The sequence below is a fragment of the Balaenoptera borealis genome (genome assembly GCF_965194805.1).
Source record: "Balaenoptera borealis genome assembly, chromosome: 2".
Taxonomy (NCBI): Eukaryota; Metazoa; Chordata; class Mammalia; order Artiodactyla; family Balaenopteridae; genus Balaenoptera; species Balaenoptera borealis.
The window spans coordinates 123066057-123084888 of NC_138867.1; positions in this window are offsets into that span (position 1 = coordinate 123066057).

Below are 18832 nucleotides of genomic sequence, written 5' to 3' on the forward strand. Positions count from 1 at the left end.
GTGGAAACCTTTCCTCCTTCACGGCTCCCTCCCACTGGTGCAGGTCCCATCCCTATTCTTTTGTCTCTATTTTTTCTTTTTTCTTTTGCCCTACCCAGGTACGTGGGGAGTTTCTTGCCTTTTGGGAGGTCTGAGGTCTTCTGCCAGCGTTCAATAGGTGTTCTGTAGGAGTTGTTCCACATGTAGATGTATTTCTGATGTATCTGTGGGGAGGAAGGTGATCTCCATGTCTTACTCTTCCGCCATCTTGAAGCTCCCTAAAATTACTTTTTGAGTGTTCCCTCCCCTTCAACTTTTTGGAATAGTTTAAGAAGGATAGGTATTAACTCTTCTTTAGAATTCCTCTGTGTTTTGTAGAATTCCCCTGTGAAACTGTGCAGTCCTGGACTTTTGTTAGTTGGGAGTTTTGTTGAGTACCAATTAAATTTCCATAGTAGTAATTGTTCTGTTCAGATTATCTGTTTCTTCCTGATTCAGTCTTGAATGATTTTATATTTCTAGAATTTTTCCATTCCTTTACATTTTTCAGTTTGTTGGCATATAACTGTAATATTTTCTTAAAATTTAAAAAATTTCTTTGAACTCTTTTTTTATTTTGTTTATTTGAGTCCTTTATTTTCTTAAGGAGCCTTGCTAAAGTGTTATCAATTTTTAAAATCTTTTTAAAAGACAAGTTCTTGATTTTATTGATATTTTCTATTTTTTTTGGCCCCTATTTTACTCATTTTCACTGTGATTTTTTTTTTTTAATTTGCTTTATTCTGCTGACTTGGCCTTTGTTTTTCTTTATATAATTCCTTTAGTTGGTACATCAGGTTGTTTATTTGAGATGTTTCTTGTTTCTTGAGGTAAGCCTATCTCACTATAAACTTCCCTCTTAGAACTCCTTTTTCTGCAACCCACAGATTTTGGAAAGTTGTATTTTTATTTGTCTCCGTTTTTTCTGATTTCCACTTTGATTTTTTGTTGATCCATTGATTTTTTAGTAACATGTTATTTAATCTCCACCTGTTTGTGTTTTTCTCATGATCCTTTCTGTAATTGACGTCTACTTTTATACCTTTGTGGCTGGAAAAGATGCTTGATATAATTTCTATCCTCTTAAAGTGTTTAAAGCGAGATTTTTGGTCTGTCACGTGATCTATCTTGGAGAATGTTCCATGTGCCCTTGAAAAGAGTGTGTATTCTGCTGTTTTTAGATGGAATATGCTGTAGATCTCTATTAAGTCCAACTGGTCTAATGTTTCATTTAAGGCCACTGTTTCCTTCTTGCTTTTCTGTCTGGTTGATATGTCTGTTGATGAAAGTTGATTGTTGAAGTCTACTCCTATTTTTTTATTACTGGCAATTTTTCCCTCTGTTTCTATTGATATTGCTTTATATATTTAGGTGTCCCTATAGTAGGTGCATATATGTTTACAAACATTATATCTTTTTCTTGTATTGAGTCCTTTATCATTATATAGTGCTCTTTTTTGTCAAAGTAGACTTTAAAACAAAGTTTGATATGAGTATTGCTATCCCAGCTTCTTTTCCTTCCACTTGCATAGAATATCTTTTTTCATCCTCTTACTTTCAGTCGTATGTATCTTTAACTCAGAAGTGTGTCTCTTGTAGGTAGCATATAGTTGGGTCTTATTTTTTTATCCAATCAGTCACCCTATTTCCTTTGATTGGAGCATTTAGCTCATTGACATTTAAAGTGATTATTTATAGCTATGTACTTATTACCATTTTGTTACTTGCTTTCTAGTTGTTTTTGTAGTTCATCTCTGTTCTTTTCTTCTTTTAGTCTCTTCCTTTGTGGTTTGAAAGTTTGCTTGAGTGTTATGTTGGTGTTCATTTCTCTCTAGTTTTTGTGTATGTATTGTAGTTTTTTGATTTGTGGCTATCATGGAGATCATATATGTTGACTTATAACTATATCTACTTCTTTTCAACTGATAGTCATTTAAATTCAAACACATTTTAAAAACTCCACATTTTCTACTCCCCTCCCCACATTGTTTGAAGTCATATTTTACATCTTCATGGATATCCCTTAACTGTTTATTATAGTTATAGTTGATCTTCCAATTTTTGTCATTTAACCTTCATATTAGCCTAGTTAAGTGGTTGATCCACAGACTTTACTATATATTTGCCTTTACCTGTGGGATTTTTTCCTTCCTATAATTTCTTATTTCTTGTTGTAGCCTTTTCTTTTTCACTTAAAGAAGACCCTTTACCACTTCTTGTAAACTTAGTTTAGTATCAGTGAACTCGTTTAGTTTTTGCTTGTCTGAGAAACTCTTTATCTTTCAATTCTGAATAAGCTTGCTGGGTAGAATATCCTCAGTGGTAGGCTTTTTTTTTCCTTTCAGTAATTAAACATATCATGCCAGTCACTTCTTTTCTGCAAAGTTTCTACTGAAAAATCAGCTGATAGCAATATGGGGGTTCTCTTGTATGTCACTCTTCATTTTTATCTTGCTGCCTTTAAAATTCTCTCTTTATATTTGACTTCTGCCATTTTAATTAACTTCTGTCTTGGTGTGGGTCTCTTTGGGTTTATTTTGTTTTGAACTCTTTGTGCTTCCTGTACCTGGATATCTGTTTCCTTTTTCAGGCTTGGGATGTTTTCAGCCATAATGTCATCTAATACATTTTCTACTCCTTTCTCTCTTCTCCATGTGAGAACACTTTGATTAGAATGTCAGTATGCTTGATGTTATCCTAGAGATCCTTTTATCTAATTTCATTTTTTAAACATTTTTTTTTATTGTTGCTGTTCTGATTGGGCAATTTCCATTATTATATCTTCAAGATCATTTACGCATTCTCCTAACTTGCTGTTAATTCTCTCTAGTGTATTTTTCCTTTCAGTTGTTGTATTCTTCAGCTCTGACTAGTTCTTTTTTATATTTTCTAGTACTTTGTTAAAATTCTTACTGTGTTCATCTATTCTTTTCCCAAGTCCAATTAGCATTCTTGTTACTACTGCTTTGAACTCTTGGTCAGGTAAATTATTTTTCTATATGTCATTAGTGTTCAGGGATTTTTTTTTCCTGTTCTTTCATTTGAAACATATTCCTCTGTCTTCTCATTTTGGTTAAGTTTCTCTGTCTCTATGAAATTTGGTGTAACAGTTACCTTTCTAAGTCTTGATGGCATGTCCCTGTGTGGGAGCATCCCTGTGCAGGCTGAGTTTGCTCAGAGCCGGATCTGAAGTAAGCATGTGCCACATTTGTGCTGGCAGTCACCACCTTGATAGGAAGTAGGGCTGGAGCTAGAGGGGCTAGAGCCGAAGCTAGGTGCAGTCTGGGACCTCTACTATGCTCAGTGGACTTTACTGCTTTTACAGGAGTGGGGTTGGGGCCATAGGTGCTGGAGCAGGAGCCCTGAGCAGTTGGGTTTCTTGCAGGTGTGATGGCAGTCTCCACCTTGGTTGGGGGCTGGGGACATGGCTGGGGTCTGAGGGCTTGGGCCTGTGTTTCTCTGCTGGTTTCACTTTTTCCCCTGATGTGCGTGCCTTGGCTAGCACGTGGGTTGGGGCTGGAGGGATTGGTGCCATACTACTGAGGTAGTTTTTCTCCCTCCCACATGTGTGCAGGTATGCATGCTTGCAATGGTGGTTCTGCCCTGGAGCTAGTTTTGCTCCCTCCTGAGTGTGTATACTGACATGAGCACTGGCAATGGCTGCCTCCAGCTGGTCAGAGACAGGACTGGCATTGGAGCTGGCTCCATTCCCTCCAAGTGCTCACTCTTGTTGGCAGCGGCAGCCTCCGCCTTAGTGGGGAGCAGTGTGCCTTAAATCGAGGGTGTGGCAAGGGTGGGGGTGGGGCGAGGGCCCCCGAAAGCTAAGACCCTGGCCTGCGGGAGGGGGGCGCCCACAAACCAGTCCCTGAACCTGCACTCCACCACTGCCTTCTGCTGCCGTGACCGCTGCAGGGGCGGGGCCTGACCCTACTTTGCGGAAAGGTTTGCTTTGTTTGTATTTTGTAAATAAAAGTATTTAATTAAAAAAAATATTTAATAAAAAAAAGTATTTAATTAAAAAAAAATCTTGCTGGTAGGAGCAAGAAGGGCTGAAGCAGGATCCCAGTGAGGGCTTGGGGTTGGGCTGGGGTGGCCCTTGCAAGCTCAGCAGAGCACCAGGCAGTTTTCAGTCTGCTACCTCTGAACTCTGACTGGGAGTAAGCAAGGTTGTTCTGTGCAAGCATTTCAGGAGCAGAGTTTGGTTTTCTTACAGCCCTTCTGTAAGCTCCATTGGTTTTCAAACCAGCTAAGGGATTGTCTTCCTGGTGTCAGACCCCAGGGCCAGAGTACCTAATATGTGGCTTGAACCCTTTGCTCCACAGAAAGGATCCCCACATCTGTGATATACCCCTCCTCTTCTGTGACTTCTGCTAGGGGTGTGGGTCCTCAATGTACTGCTTCTCCTTCCTTCCTACCAGGCTCCATGTGGATATTTCTTGACAGCTTTGGTTGTAGAAGAGCAGTCCTGATAGTCCCCAGGTCAATTTCAGCAGAGCTGCTCTATATGTAGTTGTGGTTTTGATACATTTATGAGAGGAGGTGGGTCCAGAGTCCTCCTACTCTCATCTTGTTCTCCATCCTGTTGAGTATCTTTAAACTGTGTCATTTGCCCTGCAATTTTTTGTGGAAAGGTAGACATGATATACTGCATAAAGAGAAAAACAAAATCGAAAACAAAATCACTGTAGTAACTAGGCATTTAGGCATAAAGTGGTAATGTGGAGGGGTAGCATTCTATGATCCTATGATTAGGTCTTAGTCTTTTGGTGAGCCTGGGACCCTGAACTGTGAACTTTACCAGTGCTTCTCAGTAGTCTAGTTTTTTTCTTTCTTAGGTGGGACCAGATAGCTAAAGGAGGCTGGTTGGGTAGTTCTCTTCTCTCAAGTAGATTAGGCTCTGAAAAAAATACCATATTAGTCTCTGGTAAAATAGTTTCTCCTTAGGGCAGGTTTTGCTGGGGACAGAGTGCTCTCATGTATTGCAAAAAGGTTATTTTTCCTTCCCCCTGCTGGAAGCAGAAGGGATTTTTCTCCATTCACTGTGAGAAACTGGTAGAGCTCCCAGAGGTAAAAACTCGAAAAAGGTGACTAGATCCCCCTGAAGTTTTTCTCTCTCAGATTTGTCCACATCAAGCCTGTAGCAATTCATTGATTACAGCTTACGTTTTCCTACCCAGGCACTGATTTCTGCAGAGGTTTCTGCTTGTGTTTTTTCTCCTCTGGTAACTTGTGATTCTATGTATCTTTTTGTCTCTCCAACTTTTAGGGCAGCTCTTTGCCCTGTGACCTCACTTCTCTGATGTATCTAAAAAGCTTGTTGGTTTTCCAGGTCATTTAACTTTTTACTTCTGCTTATTTGTTTTTGTTCATTATTATTTCTCTTTCATTTGGTTTGTTATCTTACAGACTGTAGGCACTTGATAAATATATGTTGAATGAGTATATGAAAGAATGAATAAATGAGTGTACAAGAGAAAAATTACATATGACCCTTGACTTACTTTGCTGCCATGCAATTCAATGTAGCCCACAGCTACCAGACCACACGGATTGATTTCATGCTGGGGTGGCAGGTTTCTTGTCTGGACTACTTACTTGGGATGCTCCCACCCACAGCTTCATATACTTCACACTGATGCAACTCCAAGAGTTAGGGCATATGAGGTAGGACAGAAATCTCTGTCCCTAGTCCTCTTTAATCCTTCTTTTCCCTTTTGGAAGAGAGTAATTCATTCATTATGTAAGAGTGTGAGGCAGTCATTTCTAGCAAGAGAAGAATTTGTGTGTCTTGGAGATGCCCTGCCCTGAAGAGTGGGAGGGCTCAATGTTAATGGGATTTTGAGCCTCGTCTGACCTGGCCAGGACTGCAAAGGAGGAGCCTGGCTGAGAGCGTGAGTTTCTCTCTCTTCCTAGAGACAGAGGATGGCCCTGGGGACAAGCTACCATCCAGATACATGGACAGAAAGACAGACAGGTAGGAGGCAGGTGGGTAGAGAGATGGGTAGGTGATTGATAGGTTAGGGTTAGGGTAGGAAGTTTAAAATAAGATGCTGGAAGAAATGGCAGAGGGTAAAAAATGCGGTTGAAAGGAAGACCAAGGGGTGGGGGATCCTCCATATGTCATCTAATATGAACTTCGCCCACACTGACATATGATCCAGTGGGAAGAGTCACCTTTTGGTATGACTCAACAGACACAGCATATTGTTTAATCAAGGATAAGTACAATTGGGCTGTCTCTAGTAAGAAACTCTCTTTTCAGATCCTTTCAGATATTATAGGACATAATGACAAGGTTACAAAGGCCCAGGCATTCATAGCTTTTTTTCCAGAAGTTCTGACTATTGAAGGGAAGACACACTCATGCATTGAGAAGAAGCAACCTGCTGCTTCATTGGTACCAACCCTTTGGATTTGGTAGGCATAAAGAAAGCTACAGGATGCTTTTGACCATGCCTCTTGTTTAAGAATTCTTTTGGAAAAGCAAAACAGGTTTTGTTTCTTGGACAAACAAGACAACTAAAACATTAAAAATAAAAGGCCACTCAAATGCTGGCATGTCCAACTGTGGTGCCTATAAGTAAAGAACAGATTTTCCCTCCCAGTTGTTCTCATCAGAAACAGATAAAGGAGAAAAAACCAAAACAGTGTAGTTGAGATAAGTTACATTGTCAGTGTGGCATTTTTAAATAGCATTATAATACTGAAGTTGTATTCTTTCTTCTATTCCTAAAAACATATGCTAGCATCCTCTTCTTATAGGCAACTTTGAGGTGAACATCAAACAATGCTGGGTGCAAACACACACTGCAGTGTATTCAGACTTTTGGCATGTGAAGACTACCCTCCCTGCTTCTGCTTCCTCCTGTTGGATAGCCTGCAGAAGGTATGGGCACAGAAGAAAGAGTGGGGACTAGCATTATATAGAGCCACTCAGTTAGGATTAGACTGGTGTCAAAGGTCTTCTTGCCTGTTTCTCTCTGCTATTTTTTTTTTTTAAAGGACGCTAATCCTGCCATTCACTCTTTTTTTTTTTAATTTTATTTATTTATTTATTTATTTATGTATGGCTGTGTTGGGTCTTCGTTTCTGTGCGAGGGCTTTCTCTAGTTGCGGCAAGCGGGGGCCACTCTTCATCGCGGTGCGCGGGCCTCTCACTATCGCGGCCTCTCTTGTTGCGGGGCAAAGGCTCCAGACGCGCAGGCTCAGTAGTTGTGGCTCACGGGCCTAGTTGCTCCGCGGCATGTGGGATCCTCCCAGACCAGGGCTCGAACCCGTGTCCCCTGCATTGGCAGGCAGATTCTCAACCACTGCGCCACCAGGGAAGCCCCTCTCTCTACTAATTTGAGTCTAATTTCCTGGCAGTCTCTGATCTGGTTTCAACCTGACTTGACAACTTGCCCCATGTCTAGACTACTCCTAGGGTGTAGTAGCTTAGGGCATGCATTTTAACCTTGCGTTGTCTGTATTCCACTTTGATTGACTCACTCTGCTTATACCTTTCAATTGGAAACTCCTGAGATTCACACTTTCAAAGGCATAGGGCACAGGACTCCCTTTGGTTTGCTACCAAGCATCGTGATGAAAGGATTGTTCTGTAATGGTGGTATGAAAACCATCTATTTTGTAAAACAAATGTGGAGAAAACTAGTAAGCTCTGGAGTGTCAGTTTCCTCATTTGCAAATGGAAAGGCTAATGAGAACTGTACCATTGAGCAGTTAGGAAGATTGACGTGAAGTATCTGTTATAGTGTCAGGCTTATAGTAGGTGCCCAGAGTGGCTTTTAAAAGTAAATAAATTCAAATAGAAAGCCAGATATTGCCAAAACTTTAGGGTATGGAAGAAGCGTAACAGAACCGTATAAAGCTGATGTTTTAAAGTACATAATTGGTTAGCAAGATGTTTGTATCTGAATCAGAATTTTAACATGAAGCATAATGTATCCAGTCATTCAGAACAGATTAAATATCATGCTTATTGATGGTACTTCAGTTCTGTGCCAGATATTTGGAATAGCGTTTATGTCAACATACGTCCAGCATAATTTTAAAACTACGCATGGAAACTGTTTTCTGTTTTGGAGGCTGCAAGAGATTTTCTTGGTCATTTTAAATGGAATAGATTGGTCTGATCAACAATTTGGCAAAATAATGCCATAAGAAAACCATTGAGTTGACTTTTTTTTCAGACTGGTACTTTTCTCAGAGTAAACAGTCATAGAAATCACAGTGTTTTGTTTTGTTGTTATTGCTTTTGATTTTTCCTTTCTTTTCCACTTTTCCTTTTTCCCAAGAGGCCACCTTTCTCTTAGGGTATGCTCTGACACTCTCTGCACTGTCTGTTCACGTCTCTCTTTGTTTCCACTGAAGCTAATAGAATTGGAATATTGACTTTCCCCTAGTGGGCTGGCAGAGTGATGCTCTGACCATTTTTAGCTTAAGAAATCCATTTTGGAAGGATTCTTCTTAGCTCAATCTTCTGAGGCTGAAAAACCATGCTGTACATTTCTTACACTTTTGGAAAATCACCTGCAAAGGCAGCCCTATGCTAAATTTTCTAACTGACAGGAAACTGATCCATCAGGTCACATGGCTGTTGATGATATATCCCAAAGAAGACATCATTCTAAACGTGTTTGTCTGGGTGTGAGATGCTTCCTGGAGCAGTCTGCTCTTGGATGTGTCTCTGGATTGGAAGCTGATTTTCAGGCTGTTTTCAGAATTTGGACAAGCTCTTTCTTTCCTTTCCTTCCCTTTCCTTCCCTTTGCTTCCCTTTGTTTCCCTTTACTTCCCTTTGTTTCCCTTTACTTCCCTTCCTTCCCTTCCTTTCCTTCCTTCCTTCCTTTCTTTTTTTTATTCATTCATTCATTCATTCATTCATTCACCAGATCCATCATCAGAGACTTAATCATAGCCGACCTGTGAATATAACTACATTGTTTCTAAGCAGCCTCACGAATAAAAAAAGCAACGATATTTGCCTGTGATTGTGGGGGCGAAATTTGATAAGGAAACAGATGGCACTTTGTTGCTTCCAGGAATTTTCAATAAACAAGCTCATATTGAAAGGTTTGCAAAAAAAAAAAAAATCAAATAATACTAGTAGTATATATTTTTTTGTAATTGAGTGCATGCATCAAGTGCTGAACAATATCAGAGTAAAAACTTACAAACCTCATGGATACAAACTCCATGGCATCCAGGGCTCATTATAAACATTAGCCTTCCACTGAGTTGACAGACCACCTTCCCCATGTTGGAAGCCTGAACACCACATAAATTCCACAACAGGTGGCAAACCTCCTACTCCCAGTGGGTCAAGAGTGAAACACATTTTAAGCAAATACTTTGGAGGCTGTCTCCCCTCAGAAGAAATGTGTTTTAGGGGACACCAGTATTTTCAAATGGGAGTACATTAAATGTGAGTATTTTGAGTTTTCAGAAGGCACACCGTAAATAAATACAGGAGTATCATCAGAGGAGCATTTAACATACATTAAACCAATGCATGCAGACCTCTGTCTCATGGTATGAAAATATTATAAAATTATACTTTTATATGCATACTATTATATCTTATGTTACTCTGTAGTCTATATACACTTGATTCTGTAGGGTTGAATGTACTCAACTGCATACATATACATATATATATGGAGAATTTTTAGGAATTTTCAAAGATAAAATTGATCCCCAGTGAATTTGCCTGTGCCCTGAGTTTAGAGCCCAAAAACCTACTTTATTTTTATTTTTGTTTTGAAAAAGAGAGGTGAGACTTTATTTCTTATTTGTCAACATGAATAAAAGTATATCTTCCTTATTAATTACAGTAAAAATACTAAATAAAACACTTATAAATTTGGCACTGTAATACACTAAGTGAACAATATATTACATGGAGATAGGCATTATTCCAGCAGTGCAAATTCCCTTAGTATTGGTTATTTTCATATTCTTTTCCATTGTGGTTTATTACAGGATATTGAATATAGTTCCCTGTGCTATACAATAGGACCTTGTTGTTTATCCATTCTATATATAATAGTTTGCATCTGCTAATTCCAAACTCCCAGTCCTTCCCTCCTCCCCCCACCCCCTTGGCAACCACAAGCCTGTTCTCTATATTTGTGACTCTGGTTTTGTTTCATAGATATGTTCATTTGTTTCATATTTTAGATTCCACATATAAGTGATATTATAAGGGATTTGTCTTTCTCTTTCTGACTTACTTTGCTTAGTATGATAATCTCTGGGTCCACCCATGGAGCTGCAAATGGTATTATTTCATTCTTTTTCATGGCTGAGTAATATTCCACTGTATACATATGCCACCTCTTCTTTATCCATTCATTTGTTGATAGACATTTAGGTTGCTTCCATGTCTTAGCTATTGTAAATAGTGCTGCTATGAACATTGGGGTGCCTGTATCTTTTCGAATTAAAGTTTTCTCCCAATGTATGCCCAGGAGTGGGATTGCTGGATCATGTGGCAACTCTATTTTAGTTTTTTGAGGAACCTCCATACTATTCTCCATAGTGGTTGTACCACTTTACATTCCCACCAACAGTGTAGGAGGGTTCCCTTTTCCCCACACCCTCTCCAGCATTTGTTATTTGTAGACTTTTTAATGACACCCATTCTGACCAGTGTGAGGTGGTACCTCATTGTAGTTTTGATTCACATTTGTTGAATAATTAGTGATGTTGAGCATCTTTTCATTTGTCTATTGGCCATCTCCAGACACCTACTTTACATTCCTATAATCTACAAACACTGGCCCTCACTTTATTCTCACTCTCCCAGACCTTGTTTTTCCATGTTCCTCTTGTTTTTTTTTTTTTTTCCTGGCTTATAAGCCACAGACATTTATTGCTCACAGTTCTGGAAGCTGGAAGACCAAGATCAAGGTGCCAACCTGGCCGAGTGAGGGCCCTCCTCCTGGTTCGTAGCTGGTGCCTTTTTGCTATGACCACACATGGTGGAAGGAGTCCCCTGTTCCTCTTTTCTCGGCTCCGACTCCTGCCTCTTACACGAGTCTCTGCTTCTTCAATCTCTTCCTCTGTGATCACTGACAACTTTAGCTATTAGAACTTTATACTCTGCTCATCCTCCCACATGTAATTATTACTTGTATTAGTTGCTTTTGGTGTTTTGTTCTTATTGTTTCTGTGCTTTTCAAACTCCTTCCTCTTTCACTCTCCCTTCTTCTTTTCTAGCCTGTGATAAGTAGCAAGAATCTAAAATACCCTCACAGAGGTGACTGTCCTCCTGCTGTCCTCCTGATCCTAAAGACTTTGGCTTCTCTCCATGGGGCCAGGTTATGTGGCCACCACCATGCCAGCTTCCATTCTCTGAGGCTGATACTGTCCCAAAGCTGTGGACGCTCTTGTGGGACACCTGCTCCCATCACCATAGGCCCATCCTCTATGCTAAAAAGGAGGTGGAACTCTTTTAGGTACAGAGCTGTTCTTCATTCACCATGCTGGTAGTTTTTAGGAATGTAGACTCTGGAGATAATCTGCCTTGGTTCAAATTCCAGTTCCACACTATGTGAACTGTGTTACGTGAGTGATATAAGTTACTTAAACTCTCTAAATTTCCTAATCCTCACTTGATTTATGGTTGTGAAGATTTCTTGGAGCCAATGCATGTAAATTGCTTAGGGCAAAGCCTGCTATGTAGTAAGAACTCCCAAAAAGTTAGCTATTATAACAGATAGATTAACAGTGATGTTATTCTGTCATTCATTAATCCTTCCAACAATCCTTTGTCAAATGCAAGTATCAGACTGTATGCCAGTCACTGGGGAAATAAGGATAAATTAAGCAAGTTACCTGCCATCAAGAACCATAGAGTCAAGACTTAGAGACAAATAGGCAAATAAATAAAGCTAAAGTTTCACAAGGGTTGCTGCTCCCACCCTGCTGCACCTGACCAGCCTGCCTTTCCCTGGGGATACAGTTTCAGGGGATGTTTGCAGACTGACCAAGAAATCAGTAGAAGATGCCTCAGAGGGAATGGTGCAGAGGGTAGACACTAGAGATCTGGGATGTTTACTCAAGAGTTGGAGGTCATGGAGAGAGAGGCTCCACTCCTTGGCCTTAAGGTGTGAGGTTTGTGAGGGAATGAGCAGCACCTCCTGAGAAGTTCTCATCAGACACCACATATACTGTATCTCTGGTGGAAATCCAGGGTTTTGTTATGAAGAATGAAGAAGGAAAGTTCTCTGAACAGATATAGATAGAGAGGAGTTTTCATTTTTTCCATGTTCCTGGGATTTCAGAGAGTCCTAAAGAAGGATTACAGAGAAAGGAGCCATGGGAGATTGTGTCAGGAGAAAGAAAGAACTGCCAAGTATGAACATCAGAATATCAGGTTGTAGAGACAGCTGATAGTGCTTATAATTTAGAAAGTGACCAGGGCTGACAAAGATGTGACATATGGTAGGATTAATTGTCTGTAAATTTTCACACAGATGTCTCCACTTAAGCTTTTTGAGTCTTGTTTTCTAGTACTATTTCATGGATGCAATATATTTTCCAAACAATCTATGGGAGTGAAACTGTTGAGGTCAAGACCAAGTCTTTCAAAGAAAAGAGCAAATTCTTTCAGCTACTCATTAGGCCAGATAAATTTTTGTACAATTTACCCACGTGAGAACAAAGAACAGATTTTTATATTATTAAAGGAAACACTCTGAAACTTAAAACAAAATTGTTCTTATTGATTCACACAATCCTATTGGAACATTCACAAATGCTCAGGCTGCCTACACTGTCCTTAATTAAAACAGCTTGTTTTCCACCATGAACTCAACATTTTACTCATTTCAGAATACTTCCTGGAAACTGATAATTTTATTTTGTCAAGTAAATTATTAGTTATCATATGATATTACTATGTAATAATGCATGTGCCCTTAAAGCCACTTCAAAAGCAAAGAATTATTTCATTGATAGTTGTGCCTATAAAATAGACCAAATTGTATTCTTCTAGTTTGTTAGCTTACTGTTGTTTATCTTAGAACCTTGTGAATGGTGGACAGCCAGAAAGAGTATGCTTACTGTTCATAGAATGCCAACAAATCAGATAAATATAATTGTTAGAACCAATCAAAGTAGTTGAGCCTTGGAATCATTGTCCAACTATTGCCAGAGATATGAGGCTTTGGCAACAATGGAAAACAAGGGGCAACTTTTCGAGCTCATGGAGGGAGCTGTTGAAAAGTCTGGGAATGTAAGATATCACTCATTCTAATAAATGTCTCAGCTAATGATCTATGGAAAAAAATCCCCAAAGCAAAATTCTAGGCAGGTTTGCTCCCCCTAGACAATATATATGAAGACATTCAGATATTGTTTTGTATACCCAAGTATCACATTTCCATCTCTGGGATATGTCAGAAGTGTAAAGGTATATTTAAATAAATCAAGTCACTTCTTGAGACAGTTGCCCCTAGACAAATGGTAGACCCTGGTAGATGCAATTTAAAATATTTAAACGTAGATAATCACCTGTAAAATACATGACATATTCATTTGGACATGATTTATCTAAAACTATGGCTAAGTGCCAAAGACCCAGCCACTTGATACTGAAGTCTTTAATAACAGTATTGTTGGTAGTGGTGGTTGGGGTAAGGGGAGGCAGGATTATATTAATAATATCTCCAGAGTCTGATCTCCTTCAACACTGACTTTATAAATGCCAATATTTAGACATTTGACTTGATGAATTCATCAAAAAGTGATCAAGTTCTAGGGAAATACATTAACTAAACTCACAAGTTAATGATTTATTAACTAAAAATTATGCTGGGAATTGTTTATCTTGCAAGTTTAATATTGTTATTCGTTTGAATGGGAGACCTCCTTCTTGTGTACTCTGGAAAGTAAATGACGATCAGGAGGTGAGTTAGTATGTGTAAAACTAAAAGCAATTAAACCAAATCAAAACAAAAAACATTGCATTTAAAAAAGCAAGCTGCAGTATTCTAAAATACTTTTATGTCTTCCTACTATTTCTGATAAGATAATCTAATACCAACTATTAGAACAAAAGCACCAACACCTAAAAAGAGTGAAGAAGATTTCTGGTTCCCCATGCAAGGAGCTTAGAAGTTGCCACTCAGTCTTAACAACAATAAAATCTGAACAGACTGAAAAATCAAGAGTTCTTCTTGAATCCATAAGAGAGGGGAGGACACAGGGCCAAACTCTGTCTCCAAGATTGGAGAGACAGACAGTCAAATACAGGGAGTAATGGTTCACTAGAGCAGAGACTCATGAACAGAAACCATCACAGGAACTGCTTCATCCAACAAGAGAAGAATGCACATTTTGGGTAAGTTCATATGTAACATTCACAAAGATAGACTACATTCTTGGTCATAAAACTCACCTTAAAAGATTTAGAATAATAGAAATCATACAATGTCTGCTCTTATACCACAATGGAATTAAATTAGAGATCCATAACAGAAAGATAACTGGAAAAATCACAAACTAGGTGGGGATTAAACAGTACGCTTCTAATAGCACATGGGTCAAAGGAAAAAAAAAACTCGAGATAAACTTTAAAATATTTTGAACTAGATGAAAATGAAAACAACACTCATCAAAATTTGTGGAATGCAGTGAAAGCAGTGCTTAGAAGGAAATTTATGGCATTGAATGCATATATTAGAAAAGAAGAAAGATTGCAAATCAATAATTTAAGTTTCCAATTTAGGAAACTAGAAAAAGAAGGGTAAATTAAATCCTAATAAATCAGAAGAAAGGAAATAATAAGAATTAAAACATAAATCAATGAAATAGAAAACAGGATATTAATGGAGAAAATCAACAAAACCAAAAGCTTGTTCTGTAAAATTATCAATAAAGCCAAAAGCCTCTAGCCAGGCTAACTAAGAGAAAAAGAGAGAGAATACAAATTACTAATATCCAAAATGAAAGATGGGACATCCTACAGATCCCAGGATAATACAAGGATAATAAAAGAATACTATGAAAACTCTATGTCGGCAAATTTGATACCTAGATTAAATGAACCAATTCTTTTAAAGACACATTATGCCAAAACTCACACAAGAAAACATAGGTGATTGAAATAGGCCTATATCTATTAAGTAAATTAGGTCAATAATTAATAACCTTCCAAAACAGAGAGCACCAAGCCCAGGTGGGTTCACTGGTGAATTCTATCAAACATTAAAGAAGAAATTATACCAATTTTCTACAATCTCTTCCAGAGGATAGAAGCAGTGGAAACACACCCTAACTTAGTCTGTGTTGTCAGTATCACCCTGATACCAAAACCAGACAAAGACATTACAAGAAAAGAAAACTATAGACCAGTATCTCTCATGAACATAGATGAAAAAATCCTCAACAAAATATTAGCAAATCAATCCAATGATGGATAAATATAACTATAAATCATAAACAAGTGGAACTTATCCCATATATGCAAGCCTGGTTCAACATTTGAAAACTAATTAATGTAATCCATCAAAAAACATACTAAAAAAGAAAAAGCATATGATTGTATCAATAGGTGCAGAAAAAGCATTTGTCAAAATTCAATGCTCATTCATGATAAAATATCTCAGTAAATTAGGAATGGAGGAGAACTTTCTCAACTTGATAAGGAATATCTACAAAATATGTACAGCTAATATCATATTTAATAATGAGGAAATTAAATTTTCATACTAAGATCAAGTATAAAGAAAGGGTTGCTTCTTCTCACTACATTTCCACATTGTAATGGGAGCTCTTGGTATGCACTAAGCCAAGAAAAGGAAAGAAAAGGTACATAGAGTGAGAGAGAAGACATAAAATTATCTTTGTTGCATATGACATGATCGTCTATGTAGAAAATCCAAAAAAATCAACATAAAAATTCCTGGAACTAATAAACAGCTATAGCAGGTTGAAAGATATTTGGTTGGCCAAAAAGTTCGTCTGGGTTTTCCATAACATCTTATGAAAAACCTGAATGAACTTTTTGACCAACCCATACAATGTTAATATACAAAAGTCCATTGATTCCCTATGTACCAAGAATAAACAAGCAAACTTGAAATTAAAAACATAATATCATTTACATTAGTACCCCAAAATATAAAATTCTCAGGTATAAATCTAACAAAATATGTGCAAGGTCTATATGAGGAAAACTATAAAACTATGTTAAATGAAATCAAAGAAGAACTGAATAAGTGGAGAGATATTCCATGTTCATGGATAGGAACACTCAATATTTTCAAGATGCCAGTTCTTCCTAATTGGATCTATAAGTTAAATGTAATCCTAGTCAAAATCCCAGCAATAAACTGTTTCTAAAGTTTGACAAACTTGTTGTTTTTCTTTAAAAAAAAAAAAAAAAAAAAGAGTGGAGAAGACTCTTGGCATGTTATTCTTACATATATCCTGTGGTAACATAGTCTTGAGATACATACATACATATATCTGTAATTCGTTATATCACCTCCTTTGTCATAAAAGTTCTACCCTATTCTCTCAGGTGACATCTAAAAGATACCCTCATCTCCAGTAACCAAGTGAGTTTGGCAAGTGATGGGATAAACAAATTTTTACTTAAGAGCTTCTCAGAGCCTTTGTCATGATAGATCTGTGTGAATCTCGGGGGGAATTTAAAACATACAAGCACCTCAGTTTGTTTTAAAACCTAAGTCTTTCTACGTTTTTGCTCTTATTCTGTTTCCAAAATTCTTATGAAATGTATACTCTTCTTTAGAATAGACATGTAAAAAATCAACCCTAGATTCCTGACAATGATGAAAATCACTTCTTAAAGTTATGCTTCCATGGTTCACTAAACTTAGTTTTTTCACATCAATTGTAATTAGTTCTAATTTCAGAGAGCAATATTGTTCTTTCATCACTTCCCAATGGAGGTGACATTTGAGCTTGAAATGAAATTTCCTTAACTTGTCCAAAATATCTTTAGGGTCTCTTTGGAGCCTCATATGCAGTGAATGCCAGTTGAGTCAAGGAGCCTTGCACCTTTTAAAAAAATTATGGAATAATAATAGAATTAGAGGAGATTTAAAAAAAATGTTCATGGAGATTTTGTGTACACCTCACTCACTTTTCCCAGTGTAACATACTGTATAAGTACAGTATAATATCAAAACCAGGAAATTTACATTGGTAAAATCCACACACTTTATTCAGATTTCACCAGTTTTGCATGCATTTATTTGTGTGTATGTGTATGGGTGTTTGTAGTTCCCTGATGTCTTGCATGTTTTAAGAATTTGAACTTGGAAAGTTCTGATAAGACAGTACTCAGACAAATGTATGAGGCTTAATTTTTTAAGAACAAATTTTTTAAAGTATAATTCCAGAGGTGCTTGAAAGACCCTACATTTCCTTTAAATAACTTCCTCATACTGCTTTATGATGTCTGGTATGCTTTTGGTTAATGGATAAAGCAACAAAAATGTAATAATAGTTTTTTTATTTCTCTATTTAACAAATATTTATTAGCCAGACACTGTTTTAGGCACTGGGGACATTATAGTGAACAAAACTATAAGTCTTTGCTCTCATGAATTTTCTACCTTAGTAGAGGAAATCAGAAAATAAACAACCAATTATAAACCACCAGGTAACAACAATTGCTATGAAGAGAACTAGAGTGGGACGAGTGGAGATGGGGGCAAGTTCATATAAAGTGATTAGAGAAGGCCTTTCTGGTGGCATTTAGGGTGTGGCTAAAGGAAAATGTGAAGAGCATTGTTAAAAGCATTCTAGGTCAAAGGAACAGCAAGTGCAAAAGCCTAAATCAGGAGCATGCTTGGTGTGTTTTCAGACACGGAGGCCAGTGTGACTAGGGTATAGTGAGAGAGGGGGATTGTAGCAGGATTTAAGGGCCAGTAAGTGACAAGACCAGGTTTTACGTGAGGTTTTGCAAGCCAAGGTGACAAGTTGGGGTTTCACTCTGAGTGATCTAAGAAGCCATTGGGTGGATTTAAGAAAATATTTCATGCAATTTAACTCATATATTAGAAATATCACAATGCTGTCTCCATGGAGAATTGGCTAGAGCAGACAAGGGTGAAAACAGGAAATCAATTAAGAGACACTTGGTGATAATGCAAGGAAAAGTTGATGGAGGCTTTCACAATAGTTCATAGCAGTGAAGATGGAGAAGAGTAGTCAAAATCTGTGTATATTTCAGAGTAAGAATCAACGGACTTCCCTATCAAATGTACATGGGAGAGAGAGAGGGAGGAATCGAGGATGAATGCACAATATTTGGCCTGAGCAATTCAAAAGATGAAATTGCCATTTATTGAGTTGAAGAGGACAGTGAGGATTGGTAATGTAGGGGGAAAGTGGGGGACAATCAATAGCTCATTTTTGAATGTGTTTAGGTTGGGATGGCTGTTATGTGCCCTACCAGGTGGGCAGGCAAATTTGGAGTCCAGGAGAGCATTCTGGGCATCATCAACAGAGAGCTGACAATTAAGGGCCATGGGACTAGATTAGAAGAGCCAAGGAGAGGGTCTAGATAAAGAGGAGAGTGTTTACTATGAACCAGGCCATGTTCTAAATTCTTTGTTGCTCATTTAATCCTCACAAAAACCCTGTAGAGTAGGAACTGTTCTTTGCTCCCAGTTTCAAATATGAAAATTGAAAGTCAGAATTTACATAACTTGCCCAAAGTGACACAGCCAAGATTGACTCCGAAGACATTCTGGCCTTAGAGGGCTTGCTTTTAATCACTGTACTTTATTGATCAAGCTTGAAATTCAAATCCTGGAAGAGATAAGGGACTGA